The sequence below is a fragment of the Chlorocebus sabaeus genome, chromosome 8, assembly GCF_047675955.1.
Source record: "Chlorocebus sabaeus isolate Y175 chromosome 8, mChlSab1.0.hap1, whole genome shotgun sequence".
NCBI lineage: Eukaryota > Metazoa > Chordata > Mammalia > Primates > Cercopithecidae > Chlorocebus > Chlorocebus sabaeus.
The window spans coordinates 142,536,680-142,558,351 of NC_132911.1; the positions used below are offsets into that span (position 1 = coordinate 142,536,680).

General features: G+C 46.1%; 1 protein-coding gene across 2 annotated transcripts in view; it reads right to left on the reverse strand.

Moving 5' to 3' along the window:
* The window catches only part of COL22A1 (collagen type XXII alpha 1 chain), a 327,564-nt gene extending 307,843 nt beyond the window's left edge, over nt 1–19,721 (reverse strand). For both annotated transcript variants that reach the window (XM_008001616.3, XM_073018373.1), the window contains exon 1: nt 19,282–19,721. The gene's annotated coding sequence lies outside the window, so the exon portion shown is untranslated. The remainder of the gene's footprint in view (nt 1–19,281) is intronic.
* Nucleotides 19,722–21,672: the final 1,951 nt, after the last annotated feature.

The window sequence follows — 21,672 nt, forward strand, 5'->3', positions numbered from 1 at the left end:
TACAGAAACAATGAGAGAAAAAAGCAAAGGATACAGTCAAACACCAAACTATGTACCACCCAGTTCACAAGAAGGAGAGGACAAGAGCATTGAAAGAGAAAGGGAAAATGTGCTGCAGAAGGAACTTTCAGTTAACCCCCGAGAGGGAAGAGCATGGCTTTCTTTATCCTGTTGATGTGATGAATAACATTAATTGATTTTCAGATATTGAAGCAGCCTTGCATACCTGGGACATATCCCACTTGGTTGTGATGCATAATTATTTTCCTATGTTGCTTGATTTATTTGCAAATATTTTGTTGAGGATCTTTACAGCCATGTTCATGAGAGTTACTGGTCTGTAGTTTCTTGTAATGCCCTCATTTGGTTTTGGTATTAGGGCCATGCCGGTCTCATAGAATGAGTTAGGAAGGATTGCCTCTGCTTCTATCTTCTGGAAGAGATTGTGGAAAAGAGAACGGTTTTCTACCCAGAAATAAATGGAGTGTTTATAACAAAATGTTTCCTGAGTGAGGAAGCCCTGGTATGGAATCCAAGCTTTGCCGCTTGGTGGCACGAATGAACATTTCTTATACTCAGTTTCCTCAACCATTAGAAAGGGATGATCTCTACTCTATCAGGGGATATGGTAAGGATTACAGGAAATGATTTCTGCAAATCCTGTAGCACAGGCCCTGGCACAGAGTAGGTGTTCACCAAACATGAGGTTCCTGGAACTTCATCCCCTCCACACGCCCCAGCCCATCTCAGGTTGCAGCCTCAGCATGCATGGGGTACCATTATTCCATCTTCTCTCTCTCACCCAGCCCTGAGCTGTTTTCAGGGATTAGCTGCCAAGCTGGCAGGATGTAGGCCACACCCCTGTCCCTGGGAGGCAGAGCTCTGCCATTAGTCTCCCAAAAGTCCAGCAATTAATTTACTGAGCTGAGTTCCCTCCACAAGCCAGCCCATTGCCATAGTAACCAGCATTCCCATTCAGAGACCCAGAGGAGGGAGGAGGAAGAACACTGAGCAGAAAGCAATTTAGAGAGAGAGAATGAGATTCGGCAGATTGCTAGGGCAGCCTGGGCAGAGTTCGAGCTCTGTCTGAGTCAGAGGGTCTGGCCTCTACCCATTGAGGTGGGGGCTGGGGGAATGAGGCACTGCTGATGTGTTGCTGGGGTGATGGGCAATGCTCTGGGCAGGAATCTGGTTGGGACATAAGAGCATAGTATGTCTGTGTCCAGACCACTGAACTGTGTCCTTCTATCACACACCCAGCTCGGAACCACTGGCACAGTCCTGCTGAGCTGTCTGTGATGCAAACTGCACTTGCTGATCAGAGAGGGGAAGATAGAATCAGGCGGCTTCTGTCTTAGGAGGGCTTCCTGGGAGCCCAACCAAGCTTGCCTACATCCTGGATTCGAAACTCAACTCTGTGGAGCTTGGAGCAAGTCCTCTTCAGTCAACAAATACAGACTGAGTACTTTCTACATGCCAGACCAGACACTGTCACAGGTGTCTGACGACTCTTGGGGCAGCTAGCATAATGATTAAGCTTTTCAATCAGCATCCCTGTGTTCAAATTCCAATTACGCTGCTTACTAGCTATGCAAACTAGGGGAATTCGCTTAACCACTCTGGACGTCAACTCTTTGATGTATGAAGTGGGGATTCAAACACTTATCTCACAGGTTTTTTTTTTGGGGGGGGTTAATTAAATGAGTTACTATATATAAAAAGCCTAAAATATACCTGGACATAGGTGGTGCTTAAGCCACACTACTTTTATGACTTTCTGATCCTTAGGTTCCTCAACTATAAAATGGGAACAATATCCCCTACTTCAGCGATCTGTGAAAGAGATTACATGAGACAATGGATGCAGTAATTTTTATAAAGTAAAAGGTTTCCATTACTGTAATTGGCTATCAAGGGGAGATGTGTTCACCTGAGCATTTCAGAGAACTCAGTTGATGTTGACTGTATAGGGGTACTGTGTATTTCATTGTTTTAGTCTCTAATTCAATCATGCCCTAAATGCATGGTAGGCATTTTACATTACACAGTGTCCAAGGAGCTTACAGCCTAATGGTGGAGACAGACAAGGAAGTAAATGCTTATATTTCCATATGGTCAGTGGACATGGTGTCATGGGAGCTGAGTGGACAAGTACCTATCCTGGGCCTGGGAGGTCAGGGAAGGCTTCCTGGAGGAGGTGATGTTGAGCTGAGTCTGGAAAGATGAGTGGGAAGTAGGCAAAAGGACAAGGGTTGCCTTCACCAGGAATAGCCCACCTCCCATCTATTATTACTCATAGAATGAGCCAAGGAGCACAGTAGTTTGGAGGAAAAGATACAGAAAACAGTGAAAGTTCAGGCTGGAGCAGAAAGTAGGAATGCATGGGGAGGAAGGCATTCAAGTGTAAGGAAAGAACATTAATAAGAAAGCCTAGAGACTTGTGCAGTGACCCAGAGAAAAGGTTCAGACATGCTTGGATAGACCCTGGAGCCAGCGGATGTTTACATGCATGCGAGCGGCATATACCAATGCGATTTAGGAAACTCTGTTGACAAGGATGGACTAGAGAGACCAATGAGGAGCTCTAGTGCAACGATTCAAACAGAAATCCCAACAACCTTCCATAACATATCCATGGGCAAAGTGGTCCAGCTGCAGATTCTATGACACTGGTGACTGGCAGGGAGCAGGAGATTGAGGGAGAAGAACATCTGGAAGCAAGCCCAGATTTCCAGTTTGAACATCAGGGAGCCAGTCAGTGAGGGGACTGGATGAAGAGTGCAGGCTGGAAATACTGAGGTAAATTTGAGGTACCTGTAAAACAGTCAGAAGGAGAGCTCAAAGGCAGATGGACACTTGAGTCTAAGAGAAACTGGAGCTGGAGATACTCCTGGAAAAGTACAGGAGTAGAAAACAGAGCTTTCGGTGGTATCAGTGTTTAGGTGAGTCAGAGGAGGGAGAGGAGCCCCATATGTCCCATCTCTGACCTTAGCGTCAGCTTCACTTTCAATTACTACACTTTGTAATGTAAGTGAGCATGCTACAGTACTTCTGTATCTTCAATTTTCTTCCCCTGATCCAATATTTTCCTGTGACTTTTATGGTAAAGAGTATTGTATGGTGTATTTTTACCTTAAAAAACAAACAAACACACAAAAAACCTGGTTAGTTTGGTGTAGTGGTACACACCTGTAGTCCCAGCTACTCAGGAGGTAGAGGCAAAAGGATTGTTTGAACCCGGGAAATTGAAGCTGCAGTGAGCTATGAACACACCACTGCACTCTAGCCTGGGTGATAGAGCAAGAACCTGTCTCTTAAAAAAAACCTGTATTTTTCTGGGGTGGTATCAGCAAGGCCCAGCCAGGAGCTGAACGTCTATCCTCACCTAGGCTATCTTACTATACCTAAATGAGGTGACTGTTTACTAAACAATACAATTAAATAGAATCCAGAGTTTATCAGAATAATGGCCAGTGTTGAGGATACAACTGAAAGTAACTCATTACACTAAGAACCAGGGTAATTACAGCTTGAATGAGAAAATTCAATCAACTGATTCCAATGCTGAAATAACCCAAATTTTCTCACAAATATTTTTAAAGCAGAAGTCATAGAAATGCTTGAATAAACCATAACAAACACTCTTGAAACATGAAAAAATAGAAACTCTCAGCAAAAAAAATAGGAGATGTAAAACAGACACAAAGAGTAATTTAAGAGCTAAAAAAAATTACAATAACAACATTTAGAAAACATACAGCAGAGGCCTAAAACTAGACTGGAAATGAGACAACTGACTAAAAAAATCAGCAAACTGAAACAACAGACCAATAGAATTTACCCAATCTGAGCAACAGCAAGAAAACAGACTGGGAAAAAAAATGAGCAGAGCCCCAGGAATCTATAAACAATAACAATGTACATAACTTTCATATCACAGCAATCCAGGGAGAGAAGAGTATGGAGCTCAAAAACATCAAAGAAATAATGGATGATAAATTCTCAAACTGGCTGAGATCCTAGAAGTTATAGATCCTATTTATCCCCAAACAGAATAAACCCAAAGAAATTTATGCTCAAATACATCATAATCAAACTTCTGACAACAAAATAAAGACAAGTAAAAAATATTGAAAGAATCTAGAGAGAAATGACACATTGCCTATGGTGGAAACACAAATGACAGCCGATTTCTTACTTGAAACCAAGAAACCAGGGGCAAATGTCACAACATTCTTCAAGTGCTGAAAGAGAACTGTCAACCCACAATCTTCTATCCAGGAAAAATATCCCTCAGGGATAAAGGGAAAGCAAAGACCAACTTAGTGAAATGGGTCCCTAAGAGTAAAGACTACCCTGAGGCCCCTGAAGACAAGCTTTGTTCCCGTTGCTCAGCTAACTGCCCATATAGAACATATGCTCTATAGCCCTATCAGCTCTCCCACCCAGGTACACCTCAGGTCTGCCAATACCTCCCCTTCTCCACTCATGCTGGTGGAGACCGAGCCTCCTTTCTCTCTTGCCTGGAGCACAGCAGCAACCTCCTAACTGGTCTCCTTCCTTGCTCTCTTATTTCCCTCTACACTAGATTCCCTACAAGGAAGCAGCATCATCTTTAAGAAAACAAAAATACAAAAAAAACCCCTAATACTTAGTAACAGATTATTTCCATTTTTTCTCATTTCTTTCTTCACCCAGCTACAGGTACAGCTTCAGTCACATGCTGCAGATGCAAGGATGTATTAGAAATGTGACCTGCTGGGCCGGGCACGGTGGCTCACGCCTGTAATCCCAGCACTTTGGGAGGCCGAGACGGGCGGATCACGAGGTCAGGAGATCGAGACCATCCTGGCCAACATGGTGAAACCCCGTTTCTACTAAAAATACAAAAAATTAGCCGGGCGTGGTGGCGGCACCTGTAGTCCCAGTTACTCGGGAGGCTGAGGCAGGAGAATGGCGTGAACCTGGGAGGCGGAGCTTACAGTGAGCCGAGATCACGCCACTGCACTCCAGCCTGGGCGACAGAGCCAGACTCCATCTCAAAAAAAAAAAAAAAAAGGAAATATGACCTGCTCACATCAATCCCATATGTTACTCCTTATTCTAACACCACTCCTGCTGCTTTCTCTCCTCTTCTTCCTCTTCCCCCTCATCTTCATTCTCCCCTTTCTCCTTTTTCTATCCTCCCTCTTTTTATCCTTCATTTATTTTTGTCCATTGTATTGTCCAATCACAATGTAAGTCCTATAAGTGCCAAAACCATGCCCTGCCACCTTTCACCATGTCAGACGTGAATACAGAGAGTATATTCACTCAGAGCCAGTTTATGGATAACAAAGGTTGAGAAAATCCTAGGACCTTTAAATGGGGACATGAGGCAGAAAATAAGAAGATCTGGTTTAGCCAAGAAAATCCAGGGATGGTGAGACACAATACACTCAAGGGTTCAGTCAGTGCTGTCTGGTTAATAGATTCTCGTGTTATTATGCTGGTTGGTATTTTGAACTTGTGTGCATTAATACGTCTTTTTATATTTTATTATATAAAATAATATATAATTTTTTTTTGAGATGGAGTCTCACTCCATCTCACTGCAGCCTCCGCCTCTCGGGTTCAAGCAGTTCTCCTGCCTCAGCCTCCTGAGTAGCTGGGACTACAGGCATGCACCACTGTGCCCGGCTAATTGTTGTATTTTTAGTAAAGATGGGGTTTCACCATGTTGGCCAGGCTGGTCTTGAACCCCTGACCTCAGGTGATCCACCTACCTCAGCCTCCCAAAGTGCTAGGATTATAAGCGTGAGCCACTGGGTCATAAGTTTCTTGATGAGCAAAGTGGTCTTACCTATCACCATCCCTGACACTTAACCGTTGGCACAAAGTTGTTGCTCAATAAATATTTGTTGAACGAGTAAATAAATAAAAATGGCAGCTGATCCAGTCGACTGTAGGGTACGAGGTATGGCAAAGGTATGATGACGCAGATGATATAAATAGCAGCCAGGACTGTACTGGCTGTTTCTATGGCATTGCTTTATTTGTTCACAAGAGGCTAGCAAAGCAGTTATTACAGCTGAGTAACCTCATGTTCTGGGCAGTGAAAACACGTGCTGAAGACTATACCACCTGGAAGGGGTAGAATAGGGAATTAGTCCCAGGCCATTATGATCCTAGATTCTGTGCTCTTTTCATTTAACCGGAAGGCTTGGTCTCTGTCACTCTATAGAATGGCAGTGCTTGATCAGGTAACTGGCAGGTGCAGAGATTTAAAAAAAGAGCTCTGGCCATCAGGAGTGTTTGGTCCTTCTAACGAGCAACAGCAACTACTCAGTCCTTGCCGCCTGTCCACTCAGACATCCCAATGATTTCAATGGAATTGGCTTCAGCCCTACACTGCCAACTTGCAGAAGGATTCAAATGATTGGAGGAGGAGATGGAAAAAGTGAGACATGTTTTCCAGACCTTCTTCTTTATGCTACAGAATTCAAAAATATTATCAGTCATATTTTTTATTTTTATCACTTCCCTAAGAAGAGGCTGCATGCCACTTCTGTTTCTCTCCCAGCTGCTAGAAACTGTAAATGATATAGAAGCATACCCGTCTATTCTTGAGACAATGAAGATGTCTTAAACCTGGGCTCCAAGTGACTTGAATGGTCACTTTCATTCTAAAGCCATCCCCCACTTCTTCACTATGCTTTGTGGTCTTTAGAGTCATTGATCAATTACTTCAACAAGGATTTGCTGAGTCCCAGACTGTGTACCAGGCATTGTCTTAATCACCAGGTGTGGCAATGTTCCTGCCTCCATCCAGCTTACTTTCTAGAGAGAGAAGGCAGAAAGTAAACAAAGTAACAAATAAATAAAGGAGATGGTTTTAGAGAGTAATAGTTGATTTGAACACAAAAAAACAGGGTCATGTGATAGAAGGTGACTTGCGTAGGACATTTTTTATACTCTGTAAAAGGAAAGACTCCTTGATATATCATTGATGAGATTTTGTTGTTTTATAATATTATATTATAATATTTTACAATATTCTTTGGCTACTCATCTGTCCAGCATCTTATTAGCCATAACACTGTGATCATTGTTTGGAAATACGTCCTATGGAAAAGCATTTACTTCACAGCTAGCATGCTCACAGATTTGAAAGAAGTTTCATTAAAAGCACCATTGCTTTCCAAAAAGAAAGGAAAGACTCATCTTAGTTGGGGACACTTGAACTGAGATCTGATTAATGAGATGGAGCGTTTTGGAAAGGGGAATAGGGTGAGGAGTGAAAAGCCTCCAGCAGTTGTTGAATCTCTGCCACCAACAGCCTCGGACGTGGCCTCCAGCCTCAGATTCACTCATTACTGGCAGGTTTTTTTTGTTGTTTTTTTGTTTTGTTTTGTTTTTGGTTTTTTTTTTGTTTTTTTTGAGACAGTAACTTGCTCTATCCCCTAGGCGAGAGTGCAGTGGCGCAATCTCAGGTCACTGCAATCTCCGCCTTTTGGGTTGATTTTCATACCTCAGCCTCCCGAATAGCTGGGATGACAGGCGCCTACCACCACGCCCAGCTAATTTATGTATTTTTAGTAGAGATAGGGTTTCGCTATGTTGACCAGGTTGGTCTCAAACTCCTGACCTCAGGTGATCCGCCCGCCTCAGCCTCCCAAAGTGCTGGGATTACAAGTGTGCGCCACTGTACCTAGCCTGGGAGGGAATTTTTTTTTTTTTTGGCAAGTGTCCCACTCCTGTTGCCCAGGCTGGAGTGCAGTGGTGTGATCACAGCTCACTGCAGCCTCTACCTCCCAGGCTCAGGTGACCCTCCCACTTCAGCCTCCCACGAAGCTGAGACTACAGGTGCATACCACCATGCCCAGCTAATTTTTGTATTTTTTGTAGAGACAGGGTTTCACCATGTTGCCTAGGCTGGTCTCGAATTCCTGGGTTCAGGCAATCTGCCTGCCTCAGCCTCCCAAAGTGCTGGGATTGCAGGCATCAGCCACCATGCCTGGCCTTTACTGGGACTTCCTACACATCCTCACAAGACCCAAATGAGGTGCCTAACACATAAATATGATCGTTAGACTCATGGACAAACCCTGCTGCATCCCTCGTCACCTTTGGATAAAGTCCAAGTGCTCACTGCAGACCTTCATGGGCTGGCTTGCACCTACCTCTCCGGTGTCGCCTGATTACATGTCTGCTTGGACCTATGTGAATGAAGGAGAAGACAATAGGGATAGGGGCTGTGCGGGGGAAGGAGGGGCTATCTGCACTCCCTTGCTCCCCTGAGACATGGTGAGCGGGCTCCCCGTGTGTCAGATGGACACTACAGGAGGAGGTGAGGCTTGAGTTACGGGGTTGGTGCCCAGCAGAGATAACTGCACAAATAGGAGACTCCAGCTATAAGACACTGTGAAGGTTGCTGCAGGCGCAGGGGAGGAAGGGGCATGGGGGAGTTCCCACTGGATGACACCTCCCAAGTTGGGAGAGGTGAGGCGCTCCATGAGAGAGGCACCACGTGGATGCCTGAAACACAATGAAGCTTTTGTGGCAAACGTGGCCAGAGGAGCTACTACCATGACCATCAAAGCAGAGGCCACTGCCCCTCTTCTTTCCCTTTATCCTTACCCCAACCCTCCAGAGAAAGAGAGAGGAAGAGAGGAAAGGCCTCAGCCAGGTCCTTCAGGACAATGGCTTAGCATTAGCATTGGCTATGATGGGAGGGCAGAGAACTTCCCTGTGATGTAGGCCTGCACTTTTATACTAGAACTGACTGGGCTGGTCTCTGTTATGCCTGAAAGTGGACAGGAAGTTGTGGGATGGGGTCAAGGCTTGTGAAGGCACAGGACAGGAGGCTTTGACCAAACGTGGTTGGTCTCAGGGATCATGGAAACACAAAATGTTTTTATAGTCATCCACCCCTGGTTGTTCAAGGGTGGTTACTTTAGTCCTAATACCACTAATCACCCATGGATCAGACTGGCAGGCCTAACACGTGAGTAAGAAAAATGCTCCCTCCCTATTGCGAATTGTCTCAAGGTCTGTAGCCATCCTCATATGAATGGATTTATCCAGGAATTAACTTATGAATTATTGAGCATCAACCCCACAGCAAATGTGGAGCAGGGACATGTGTCTACTCAGTCACATGGGATCCCCACCATAGCCTGATGTGCGAGTTACTGTCCCTTTCACAGACTGAAACCCTGAGGCCAGGACATTGCTCCAGGTCACGTGGCTATTAAATGAACGAGGCTGGATTCACATTCTGGGCCACTCAACCCCAGGATCACCAGCGACTTCCTGAAGGAAACAGAGATAACCATGGAAAGGGACAGTTCAGGGCAGACTGGGGGGCCTTCAATGTTGTGGTTTGAGTTTTATGCTTGGGGTAACATGTAGCAAACATGCTCATACATTTTAAATCATATGTTGCATCCCATAAAGGTCTAATGGGCTTTAAGCGGAGTTGGAGAGAAGAGCGGGCACCTCAACCTGTTGTGCAGAACAGAAACAGCATCTGGAGGCCATTTTCACCTGGCGCCCCTGCTTGGCTCCTGACACCAGTGACTATTTTCTACCTGGGCCCACAATTGCTTTTGTCTTCCAAGCCTCCCTCCTTCAGAAAGCACAGCCAGTCTTTCGCTTTCAGTAAAAACCTCTCTCCTCCTATCAGTTGATGGGGTTCATGGAAGTGCACCCTGCTTTTTCAGCTAGGAGGTAGCAGGGGACCAGAATGAGCTGGCTTGGGCCCCACATCCCCCTGAACGCTGGAATTTGATAAGAGCCAAGCATCCCCAGGCCCTCTGCTAGAGTTTCTGGGTAAAGAGGCGTACGTCTGCTGGAGCTGCTGAGTTTGGGGGGCCGACGGCCACATGTCAGCGTGTGGGGGATCCTGATGCAGACTGGATGCTGAGAACAAGATAAGATGCATCCCTAGAGCCCCTGCACCCAGCTTTGTCCAAAGTCCAGAGGTGCCCAGAGCTACTGTATTGCATGAGACAAATATTTCCCTACTCCCACTTTTTAAGTTTAAGCGAATTTGAGCTGGAGTTCTTCCACTTCAAAACCACAGACAGGCACTTGTTGCTCTTAGCAGGACCCAGCAGACGCTGCCACCTCATCACGGAGCTCACACGGGGAGTCCCTGCTTCTTAAACTGCTTTCTGGGCTCTATATCTTGTTTTCTCTTCCTCTCCTTTCATCTTTGATTGACAACTCAGTTTAGATATGCTTTTCCAGAATTACCCCATTCAACTTCCCTCTCCAAGGGCCAACTTCCAAAAGCAATCCAGAGACCCCACACACACACCCTTACCACCGCCCCCACCCAACCCCTGCAGCCTCCCTGGGTCTATGGGGTTGAAGAGGTGGCACAGACGGCAGGATGCATACGGGAGGATAGGACAGCCCTTCTCAGCCTCCCCTCAGCCTGCTCTGCCCATCAGTACAAGCAAACCTTAACCACTCTCTATTGTTTGATTCATTTCTTCAAACGTGGTAGAGTTGTAATAACCCCATTTTTATTTCTTTCACGTTTTCAGTATTGAATTATTCCCAACTTTTTTCTCTCCCCCCGCCAGCCCCCCACTGAGTACACTGTCTCCATTCATTTCACAAGAGATTGTCTCAGATTACAGAGTCTTGAGGACACAGAAAGATATTTCTGTTTAATTTATTTTGAGCAGCGTCTGGTCTGGTGAAGCAATATGTATAAATAGTGCTCCAGCATCCACACTGAGTTTGGAGGTGCCATCCCAGCAGGTTCCCCTTTTTCTGGGAGAGAATAATGAGAAGCCACATGCAGCCTCCCCTTTGAGATGTGAGATGGCACAGCGGGAGGGCCATGGGCCATGAGACCCATAGACTTCAGCCTGGTGTCTGTCTCCACCACTCTCCAGCCACGTGGCCTCAGCTAGTATCTCTAAGCCTCGGTTGCCTCATCTGTAAAAAGGGGATACTAATCTACTTCATCAGTTGCTGAGTCCCCAATCAATAGCAGCATTAAAACATATATATCAATAGATGGATGGATGGATGGATGGATGGATGGATGGATGGATAGACAGACAGACAACTAGATTAGATACATGACAAACTGTAAGCACAATTTTAAAAAAAAGCTGTCATTACAAAATAATCTTTTTCAGTGCTTCCTTCACACTGACAACACTTTTTGCACCACCATATAAATTCCACTCAGAAAACTCTATCAGAGGGAGTGATCTACCCCAATCACCTCCATTAGCCCATGCTCGAATCCCCTCTAGATACCTCCTATACACCCATTTAAACTTGGATATCTCCAGGGACCAGAAACTCACTACTTTGCAAGATGGTAAGTGCATCTCAGAATTCTAAAGTGTTGGAACTTCCAAGATGCTGGCTGTCTTAGCTGAAGGAAAGGCCAGTGGCTGAGCTCAGACTGGGCCCTAGGTCCCCGTCCCAGTTTAGAGCTCTGTTTCATACCAGGAAACCTCAGGCAACCAGGCTATTTAGAGCTCCTACCTTAAGACACCCTGCAAACTCCCATTTCTGCCCCTGGGGGACGCACTCCACACAGCCTCTGAGGAGTTTCCATTCTGAGAGTGAGACCCCTCCCTCTTGCCAGATTATAAATTCCCCTTTACTGCACTCTGTGAACTTGCAAAGGACCTCACTCACCCTAAACATCCATGTTATTGGACAAGACAGGTTCTTTCATGTTCTATCCCAGATTAAAGCCTCCTCTTGGCCCCTCTAGGCCTTTTATCAACCTGATCCCTCACCTCACATTTCACCTCATGAACCTTATTCTTCAACCTCAGAGACTCCTCTCCCTTCCTCGAACACCTGCATTTTATTTTCCTAACTCCTGACATTGTCTGGAGTTATTGTCTCCTTAGAGAGAATTTATTTTTCTTGCCAGGCAGGCTCCTATTCATCCTTCAAAACCCGGTTTATGTGCCTTCTCCTCAGTGAAGACTTCCCTGATTTCCCAGGCAGGGAGTGTTCCACTATGTTCCTTCAGAGGCTCCCACAGACTCATGGATTTTAGTACTCTTACCTACATATTGGTCTGTCTTCTCAACTGAGCTGCTTAAACCTAAACATTATGTGTCTAGTCGCTCTTCCTCTGTGCCTGGAACAGTGATGGGCACAAAGCAGTATCATGTATCAGTGTAACAGAGAGAAACAAATAAATGAGTTAAGTGTCTAAACTGGGTATTCAATGGGATATTTAACTTAGTAAGAGGGAGCTCTTTCTTATATTTTTTAATTGAAACTTTTACTTCCTGAGAAGATAGAAAACATGTGAACTGACACAAAACTGACTTTCTTTTTCTTTTTTCTTTTGAGACAGAGTCTGGCTCTGTCACCCAGGCTGGAGTACAATGGTATAATCTCAGCTCACTGTAACCTCTACCTCCTGGATTCAAGCAATTCTCTTGCCTCAGCCTCCCAAGTAGCTGGGATTACAGGAACCCACCACCACACCCAGTTAATTTTTGTATTTTTAGTAGAGACAGGGTTTTGCCATGTTGGCCAGGCTGGTCTCAAACTCTTGACCTCAAGTGATCCTTCCGCCTCGGCCTCCCAAAGTGCTGGGACTACAGGCGTGAGCCACCACACCTGGGCAAGACTGACTTTCTTTGACTAATCACCAACGACATTTCTTTTCTTCCAAGAAATGGCCTAGATGCTACCAGGACCCTGCCACTCTGGATAAGAGCACACAGAGGTGAGGTGTGTATCAGGAAGGGTCCAGGAATGGAGGCTTTGAGGGATATTCTCTTCCCAGGAAATTGACTCACAAATATGCCCAACACAGAGGGACCAAAAGAGATTTCTCAGCCATCACAGTGTGCGGCTCTCCAGCTCTTTTCCTAGGGGAGCCTGTGGCTTTGGCTCCACTGTGGTGGGGCTTCAGGACCAAAGCTGAACAGGAGCTTCCAGGATTACTCCCCTACAAGGGCAGCTTGTGGGAGGGAGCTCTGCTTATTACCCTCGTGCTGTGCAGTGTCTAGCAAATTCAGGCTTTTAAATAGTGTGAGCATTTATTGGTGGGAGAATTCAGCAGGAAGGGTACAAGAAAAGCCTCTTGAAAGGTTCTGTCTGAGCAAAGGACTACTGCAATCCCACCTTCTTTCCCCTTGATCTGAAAAACCATCCAGGAATGGCTGATCAAACTTGTTGATGCAAATTAATCCACTAACTCACTCATTCATACATTTATCCTATCACGTATTTACTTTCTCATTCATTCTTTCCGTAATCTGCTCACTTGCCCATTGTGTTAGCCCACTGTCTTAAGACAGAAGCACTGAAAATGATTCTCTTTTAATCATACAGACTGGGTAATTTATTAAAAGAAGGGATGCATTTGCCTCACAGTTCCACAGGCTGGGAAATCCCAGTGCATGGTGCACTGCCAGGGTAACCCCACAGCAGAAGGCAGAAGCAAGCATGTAAAACACAGAGAGAGGACCCAGAGGCCAAATTCACCTTATAAGAACCCACTCTCACAAGAACTAACCTGTTCCTACAACAGCAATAGTAGACCTTCCATGAGGGGTCTGCCCTCATGACCTAATCACCTCTTGTTAGGCCGCATCTCCCAACACTGCTGCATTGGGGATGAAGTTCCCAACACAGGAACTTGGGGGAGACACACTCAAATCACAACACCTGTCTGTCCATGCAGACATTTCTTTCTGCTCTCCCTCCCTTCCCCCTCCCCCACACAAAGGCTCATTCATGCCACAAACAATGGGGGCCACAGCCCTATTTCCCAATGGGTCCACAGCAAGCATGAAACCAGGCAAAACAAAATACGACAGTTCAACCTTTCAGTCATGTATGCAGTACCTCCTAAGAGCCAGACACTGTGCTAGGTACCCATGTTTTTAAATATTTGTTGGCTATTGTTCCACACTGTTCAAATGCTGGATTTTGATTAATGTAGATGTTCGGATACACATCGGTTGTGAAAGAATATTAGCCAGAATGTTACTACTGGTTAAGTTGGGGGAGAAGAACTCAGGAGAGTTGCAGATACTGTTGAACTTGTAAAAACATGCTTTTGTTACTTTTTAAATTTCAAACAGTCTAATAAGAAATAACAAAGAAAAAACTGTCCAAATAGTACATCTGCTTTCTCATATGAATTATGTACATTTATCTTATTCACTTATGGCAGTCTGTAATTTTTGTTTAAGAGCATGGGCTTTGTACCAAGACTTGGGTTTAAATCCCAGTTCTGCCATTTACTAGCTAAGGGACCAAATGTTCCTAAGCCTCAATGTGTCCATCTGTAAAGGGGGTAACAGCATAGTTAATTCACAGGAGGAAAGGATCTATGTGATAATATCTCACATATCGCCTGGCACCAATTGGCACTCAATCTCACATGGGGTTGGGGGCACATTATTTTTGCTTTTACAGAGCTCAAAATCTATCATAGGAAAAAAGATATAATTTATTCTAAGTACCCCAAAAAAGATGGAATAAGGTCAGACAGATGGCAATGGCAGAGACAGCGCTTTCATTTGAATAAGAGGAAGAATTTTAAACCAGATATCCAACAAAGCACTAGAGGTTGCCTCAGGAGGGAGCAATCCCTCTGCCCCTGGAGGTGGGCAAGAAGGTGGGCAAGAACCTGGGAGAAAGGTAATAGGATCTAGTCAACAGATGAGGAAACTGGACAGGCTGCTGTGATAGACATCCTGCAGCCTGCAGATATAAAGGACCTATCATAGTCACAATTATTTGGCAAAATTATATGTGATCATCCTTAATGCAAAATCACAATGAAGCGTGTGGCTGTTTTATTTGTACTTGTGTTCTATTTTGTTGTATTATATAATAACACTTAACATGAGATCTACTCTCCTAATAAAGTTTACAACAAAACATTGCTATGTATTGGCACAATGTTATAGAGCAGACCTCCAGAACTTATTCATCTTGCATAAGTGAAGTTTTATGCCTAATTTTTAAAATGATATTTTATTTTTTCCTTATTTATGCTTGTGGCTGACTTGTTTTTTTTTTGTTTTTTTTTTTTTTTTCTGTCTTTATAGCATCAAGAGCAGAATGTGCCCCTGACAACTCAGCCACGGGGCAGGTGAGGCCAGCTCCAATTGGCCTGGATCTGCCAGTGTGCAGTTAAAGGAAAAGTTTCTCCTTAGGATACAGTTTCAACCAAGAGATGGTATCAATTCTGATTTTTTAGAAAAATTTTACTATAAGCCAAACTTAAAAAAAAAAATTAAGATACCCTAATCTCTATCAGAACATAACCAGGGTTAACTAGTAGTGAGCTTCCAGTAACTGGGAGTGTACAAGTTAAGGCAAGTGGACAGCAGGAGGGAGCTGGCATGGCTGAGTTTGTCCCAGGAGGCCTCTGAGCTGCTTCCAGCAGGGCATCTTCACAACCACAATGGGCTGGCAGGGCCACCCTCAAACACTCTCTGGGTATCTGCCAGGACTTCCCTTTGCTTGTGCCAGGATGTTAGCCCTGCTTTCAGCCTCTCATGAGTGCTCCTAATAACTAATAACTCCTGAGAACCATCAAAATGCCGATGCCCTCTGGCCCAGAAATCCTATTCCTTAAGAATAATCTGAGATACATCATTGCCCAATGGTGGAAATATTGTACACAAACAAAAATGCTCATCACAGCGGCAGGAAGGGACTGGTTCACCTATCATGGTCCATCCGCTTGCAGGAATGTGAAGAATCAATACAAACCAAACTCAGTAACACCACAAAGCAAGGGGCTGACTTTACTCAATAAGAAAGCTGAGGAATGGTCATGTCATATGATTTATTCATTCAATTATTCATTCATGTAGCCACTTATTCACTCACTCATTGATTCAATGAACCTCATGCTGGCCTCAGGCAAAGTGCAAAGAGATGTCAGTCTGGTCACCTGGCCTTGGGCTGGATGTCTCAGACACCAACTCTTCCCTTCAACACACACACCCACACAGACACACATATGCACAGACACATACATGTACACACAGAACCACAGGGGCACACACAAATGCTGGATCCTAGGTGGGAAGAGTGACAGGTCAATCCCTCTGTGTCCTGGTACCTCATGAGACCTATGTTTGAGACTCAGTTCTGTCTCAAAATGCAGATCTGGCAAGTCATTCCCACTTTCCAGAACTCTCTGTTCCCTGGTCTGTGAAATAGGAGAATGACACTTTTCCCATCTTACTAGGGCTTGGTCTTCCTCAATTTTGCAGTTATCTTTATCTGGTAACCTGATAAATACGTCTTGAATTCTTGAATACGGGGTAAGCCAAAAAAAAATCCTCAGGGAACTTTCCTACCCTAAAACATTCCCGTGGGCCTTTCTCATTTTCTGGTCTTCTTTGGAAGGCCTGCGTCATTCCCAGCATGTGCGAAAAGGCCTTTGTTGAAACAAAAATGAGCTTTGAATCCCACTTCCTCTTTATTCCCTCTGCCTATTCCCAGGTAAATCATTCAAACTCTGATCTTTCATTTCCTTGTTTCTAAAACTGAGATGTGAATGACACACACGTAGTCCATGGTTCTGGCCCATAGTAACCACACCACCTGTGTTGACCTCTATCAAAAACATCATAAGCACCTTCGAAGGAAGGGAGGGATGCAGGAGGGAACTAGCAGACTCTTAAGGCTGGAAGGGAAGCGTTTGGTAATTGCAGTATCTCAAGCTAGGAAGGACCTTAAAAGCTTACCTAGCTCAAGCATTCCAGGTTTACATCAGCCTTACAACTGATCTAAACCTGTTTGGATCAGTTTGGATCTGTTTGGATGCCTCCTGTAGTGGGGGACTCACTCCCTAATGAATCACTCCCTCTTGTCTTTGGAAAGGTCTTCCAACTGAACTGGAATCCAACATCCAGTGAAGCTCCTCCACTCATCCTTTTAGCTGGACCCTCTGGGGACCAAGACAGCAGACCAGCTGCCTCTTCTACAGGGCAGCCCTCCAAATGGCTGAGGCCACTGTCTTCTCTACACTAGAAGACCTTCCTATAGTAGTATCCTCCCACATAGGCTATGACTTCTATTCCCAGGAAATCCTGATTTGTCTCCTCTAAATGCACTTTCACTTATCTGTGACCCTCTTACAATGAAATCAGAGAGAGATAACCCTGACCTTCTAGCTCAGAGCAAGCAAGCTCCCAGGTCTTCAGAGGCCCTGCAGGTCACACAGATGACAGTGGATGACCAGGGGGCACATGCCTTGTCTAAAGTGGGTGGCTAATCCTCATCCCAGTCACTGACAGCCTTGCAGGGATTCAAGCCAAAAGAGAAGCCAGAGGCTAAGATTTGTAACATGGAATCTCCTGATCATTTTATGTTGGCAACAACTGAAACCACACACAAAGTCTTAAAACTGTCTGTGGACTGCATCCGTCTAGGGGCCATTTATTTAATCATTTTATAGGTACAAAACCTTTTGTGAATTGGATGAAAGTTTGACGAAACCACAGAAAAACCAGACACAAACTTCTGCTCCAAACATTTGAAAGGATGCACAGATCCCTGGGAGCCACTCCTGGATCCCAGGAAAGAATATCCTCATTGGATGCACATCTTGTCTAATAAGACAAGCCCAACAATATCAAAGTGACCATTTCCTGCAGTTGTGCAGTGCCTCAATAGCACAGCAACAAGGAAATCTAGAATGAGGTGGGGGTGCTTCCTGCTGAAGCTTCCCAGGTTTGTGAAACAGAAGCAAGCTAAGATATATTGCATGCTCACCACATACCAGATACCTCTTGTGTTATCTATCCCTATCTCTTCCATCAGCTCCATTGGCAAAAGAGAAAACTGAGGCTCACTGAGGATAGCCACATGACCCAGGGCAACCAGAGAGAGCAACAGAGTTAGCACTGGAAGACAAGATTAGCAGCAAAGCTTACACCCTTCAACTACACCTTCCATGCAGCTAGGCAGCACACCCCATGCAGTAGGCCTCTAAAAATGAAGCCCAGCAATGTCAAATTTTCCTGGAACCTTTGAACTCAACCAGGAGGAGTCTGAAGATGTGGCCTTCAGCTTTCCATGATTTGCCTAGTAGAAATAATCAGAGACAGATTAGGAGTGAGAATGACCCATGTAGACATAAAAGTGTTGGCATGGGTCCGGACATGGTATCTCATGCCTGTAATGCACTTTGGGAGGCCGAGGTGGGCGGATCACCTGAGACCAGCCTGACCAACATGGAGAAACCCCGCCTCTACTAAAAATCCAAAATTAGCCAGGTGTGGTGGCTCATGCCTGTAATCCCAGCTACTCAGGAGGCTGAGGCAGGAGGAGAATCGCTTGAACCCGGGAGACAGAGGTGGCAGTAAGCCAAGATTGCACCTCGCACCATTGCACTCCAGCCTGGGAAACAAGAGCGAAACTCAGTCTCAAAAAAAAAAAAAAAAAAAAAAAAAAAGGGTCAGGATGGGGCTCTGGAAGATGACAAGTCCTGGAATGAAGTTCTGAGGAGGCAGACCCAGCACACAGCTCTGGGACAAGCCGGCAGGCGGCGCCTCCTTCTGCAGATGCTTGATAAGCATGTCCACCTGTCATCCCTGAGTCTTGCCTTGAGTGGGGAGAAGTGAGGACTCATTTTCCAATAACACAACTAATTCAAATTGTGCTCGATAAAGTGGCACACGAAACCCTGGTCTGCTACAGAATATGATACGCAGGGGTTGGGGGAAGGACAAAAACGCCTCTCTGATCTAGAGAAGGCTGGGAGAGGGGGGATAAAATGCTCAAATAGGAACGAGATCTAAATCTAGATCAAGAAAGCTAAGTTCCTTGACAGTAAATGTAAAACCAAAGGAAGACTATTCTTCCCCTACCCCGTGCTCCATTTCCCCCGCATCTTTTTCTCCATTTACTGCAAACTTCTTACTTGAAAGTTTTAAGAGCTGGTACATCTCAACTACTTTAAAGTGTTATAGCAACCCGAAAACAAGCTCTTGCATTTGACGCTCGGCGGCCATCGCTGGGCTCCTGACGGCTCAGCTAGAATCAAGCAGGTGTGTTCTCACGGACTTGCCTCTATTTTACTCTGAAGTTAAGTCAAGGCACAGACACATCTGCTTCCAACTATGGTCAGTCCCTAAAGAGCAAAGTGTGCTCAGGCTTCAGAAGGAAACGCGTCTGTATTTGGAGAGAACAATCTCCCCAGCCGGCATCCACCCCCCCACCGCCTCTCGTACATCACTGTCATCTGGGAAGACGGGAGTCAACTGAAGTCTGTGACCTTCAGCACTGCAGCAACGAAGAGAACCCGGGTCTTACCTGGCAGGGAGGCACTCAGAGGATGCCCGCGGAGGTCCAGTCCTGGGCCCAGGCCCACTGGAAGCAGCAGTTGGGAGAAGACACTAGCCCCAGGAAACCTCCTCCTGGAGGTCACCTGTCAGCCACTCGACCACTCTCCCCCTAATAATCTCACAAACTCAGACTCTAAACAAGACTTGCAGTAAGTGTGGAGGCTTTCCCCAGGGCAGGGGGCCAGAGAGAGAACCAGCTTGAAAACAAGTAACTAAATACATACAGTTAGAAAGAAAGGCTTGAAAGTTACAGAATGAGATAGAAAGTGTGTGAGAAACAGAAGAATAGGGAAAGCGGGGAAGACACTTCCTTGGGGAGAAATGCCGCAGCCTCGGCCAGCCCCGCCACTGCCCTGGAACAAAGCTGTCTGGAGCCTCCCCAGGGGCAAACTGGCCTCAGCGCTGGGATTCCCCGGCTAAGAGCGCGGGGCTGGGGAGGAGCTGGGGCGGGGGCGGGCCTAGGAGCGCCGGGCGGGAGCGGGCGGGGGCCAAGCCGCGAAGGAGGAGGAAAATCAGGGGGCTGGGAGCGGGGAGGGGCCGGAGGTGCAGGGGCGGACCCCAGAGAAAACGAGAGAGGCCGACGAAGGCCCGGACAGTGGCGAGGGGGCTGCGGGGAAAGGTGGGCAGAGACCTCGGGAGGGCTGGGGGGGACTGGACAGCGTTAGGGTCCAGGCAGTAACGAGGCTGCCCTGGGAAGCCCAAAAGAGGGGCTGACAACTTTCTGTCCAGTTATAGACTCCACTGATACTCTGCTCCCTTTTCCAGCTGGTCTGAAATAGACCACCGACTAGTGCCGCAGCTGCCCGAAACTTTGGGAAGTTTGGCGCCACCAGGGGGCCTGGGGAGGGGGCGCGCTTGGCTCTTTGTCCAGATCTGAGAGTCTCCCTCCTGTCTGAGCAGGTGAGAGCAGGTAACCCGCACCCCTCTGGGCCAGGGGTTCCACCTATAGGCAGCCCTGTTCGCTGGCTGTGACTTCAGCTCTGAGGACAGGGTCACTGCGTCCTTATTTTGGGGATGAGGACAGTGAAGCCTCTGAGAGAGCCTTTATCGCCTGCCAGCGCGCCCAGCAGAGCAGAGATGTGGGCCCACGTTGGCCTGATGAGGACGCTCGCCTGGCTAATGGGCTTCCCAGCCCCCAAAGGCAGACGATGAACAGGTGCAGGCCCGGGGCACCCTTCTACGTTTTCTTTCTGAGCACTGTTCCTAAAAATGGGCCAGGCAGGAGTATTTTGAACTAGATGAGAACATGGCTTAATCCGTGTGACCTCCCCCACCCCCAACTCCCATTCTGTCTCCTAAACTCTGGGGTGTCTTTATTTGGTTGCCTGCTGGGTAGCAACGATTTCATAAACAGGCAGAATCGGGCTCCTCTGTGACCCAGGGAGTTCTCAAAAATCCAGCTGTTTCCTCCCTCTCCGGTCTTGTTTTCTAGCCACTCCTGTGGAAATTCATTTCACATGTGTTGACTGAACCCCTCCTCCTCCGTGTCTGGTGCCCATCAAGTAGAGGAGAGGTCTGGCCCTATCACGAGAAAGGAGAGAAGCTGAGATGAGTGCCCTGCTTGTCAGTTACCAGGAGGGCGGGAGGCAGAGAAGAGAGTGATTGCACCTGCGAAAGCCCAGCGCGTGCACCTTTGAGCATACTAGTGCATTGAACCAGAGCAACTCCATCTTGAATAGGGACTGGGTAAAATGAGGCTGAGACCTACTGGGCTGCGTTCTCATCACAGAATGAGATAGGAGGTAGGTGCAAGACACAGGCCACAAAGACCCCACTGATAAAACAGGATGCAATCAACAGGCTGGCCAAAACCCACCAAAACCAAGATGGTGACCTATGGTCATTCTCACTGCTCATTATATGCTAATTATAATGCATTACCATGCTAATAGATACTCTCACCAGTGCCATGACAGGTTACAAATGTCATGACAACGTCCAGAAGCTACCCTATATGGTCTAAAAGTTTCCCTCAGTTCTGGGAAATCCCCTCCCCTTTCCCAGAAAACTCACAAATAATCTACCTCTTGTTTAGCATATAATCAGGAAAGAACTATAAGTATATCTGGTCAAGCAGCCCATGCCACTACCCTGCCTATGGAATAGCCATCCTTTTGTTTCTCTACTTCCCTAATAAATTTGCTTTCATTTTATGAACTTGCCTTGAATTATTCTCCTGGAGTCTGGATTGGGATTCTTTTCCGGTAACACCAGTGGGAACACAGACAGAAAAGAGGGATGAGACCACCACATTAAATTACAATAAGTTATAATAAGTGCTGTGAAGAAAAAAAAAAAAAAAGCTGAGTCAGAGAACAAAGTGAGGGGTGCAAACCCTATATTCAGGACTAAGGAGAGG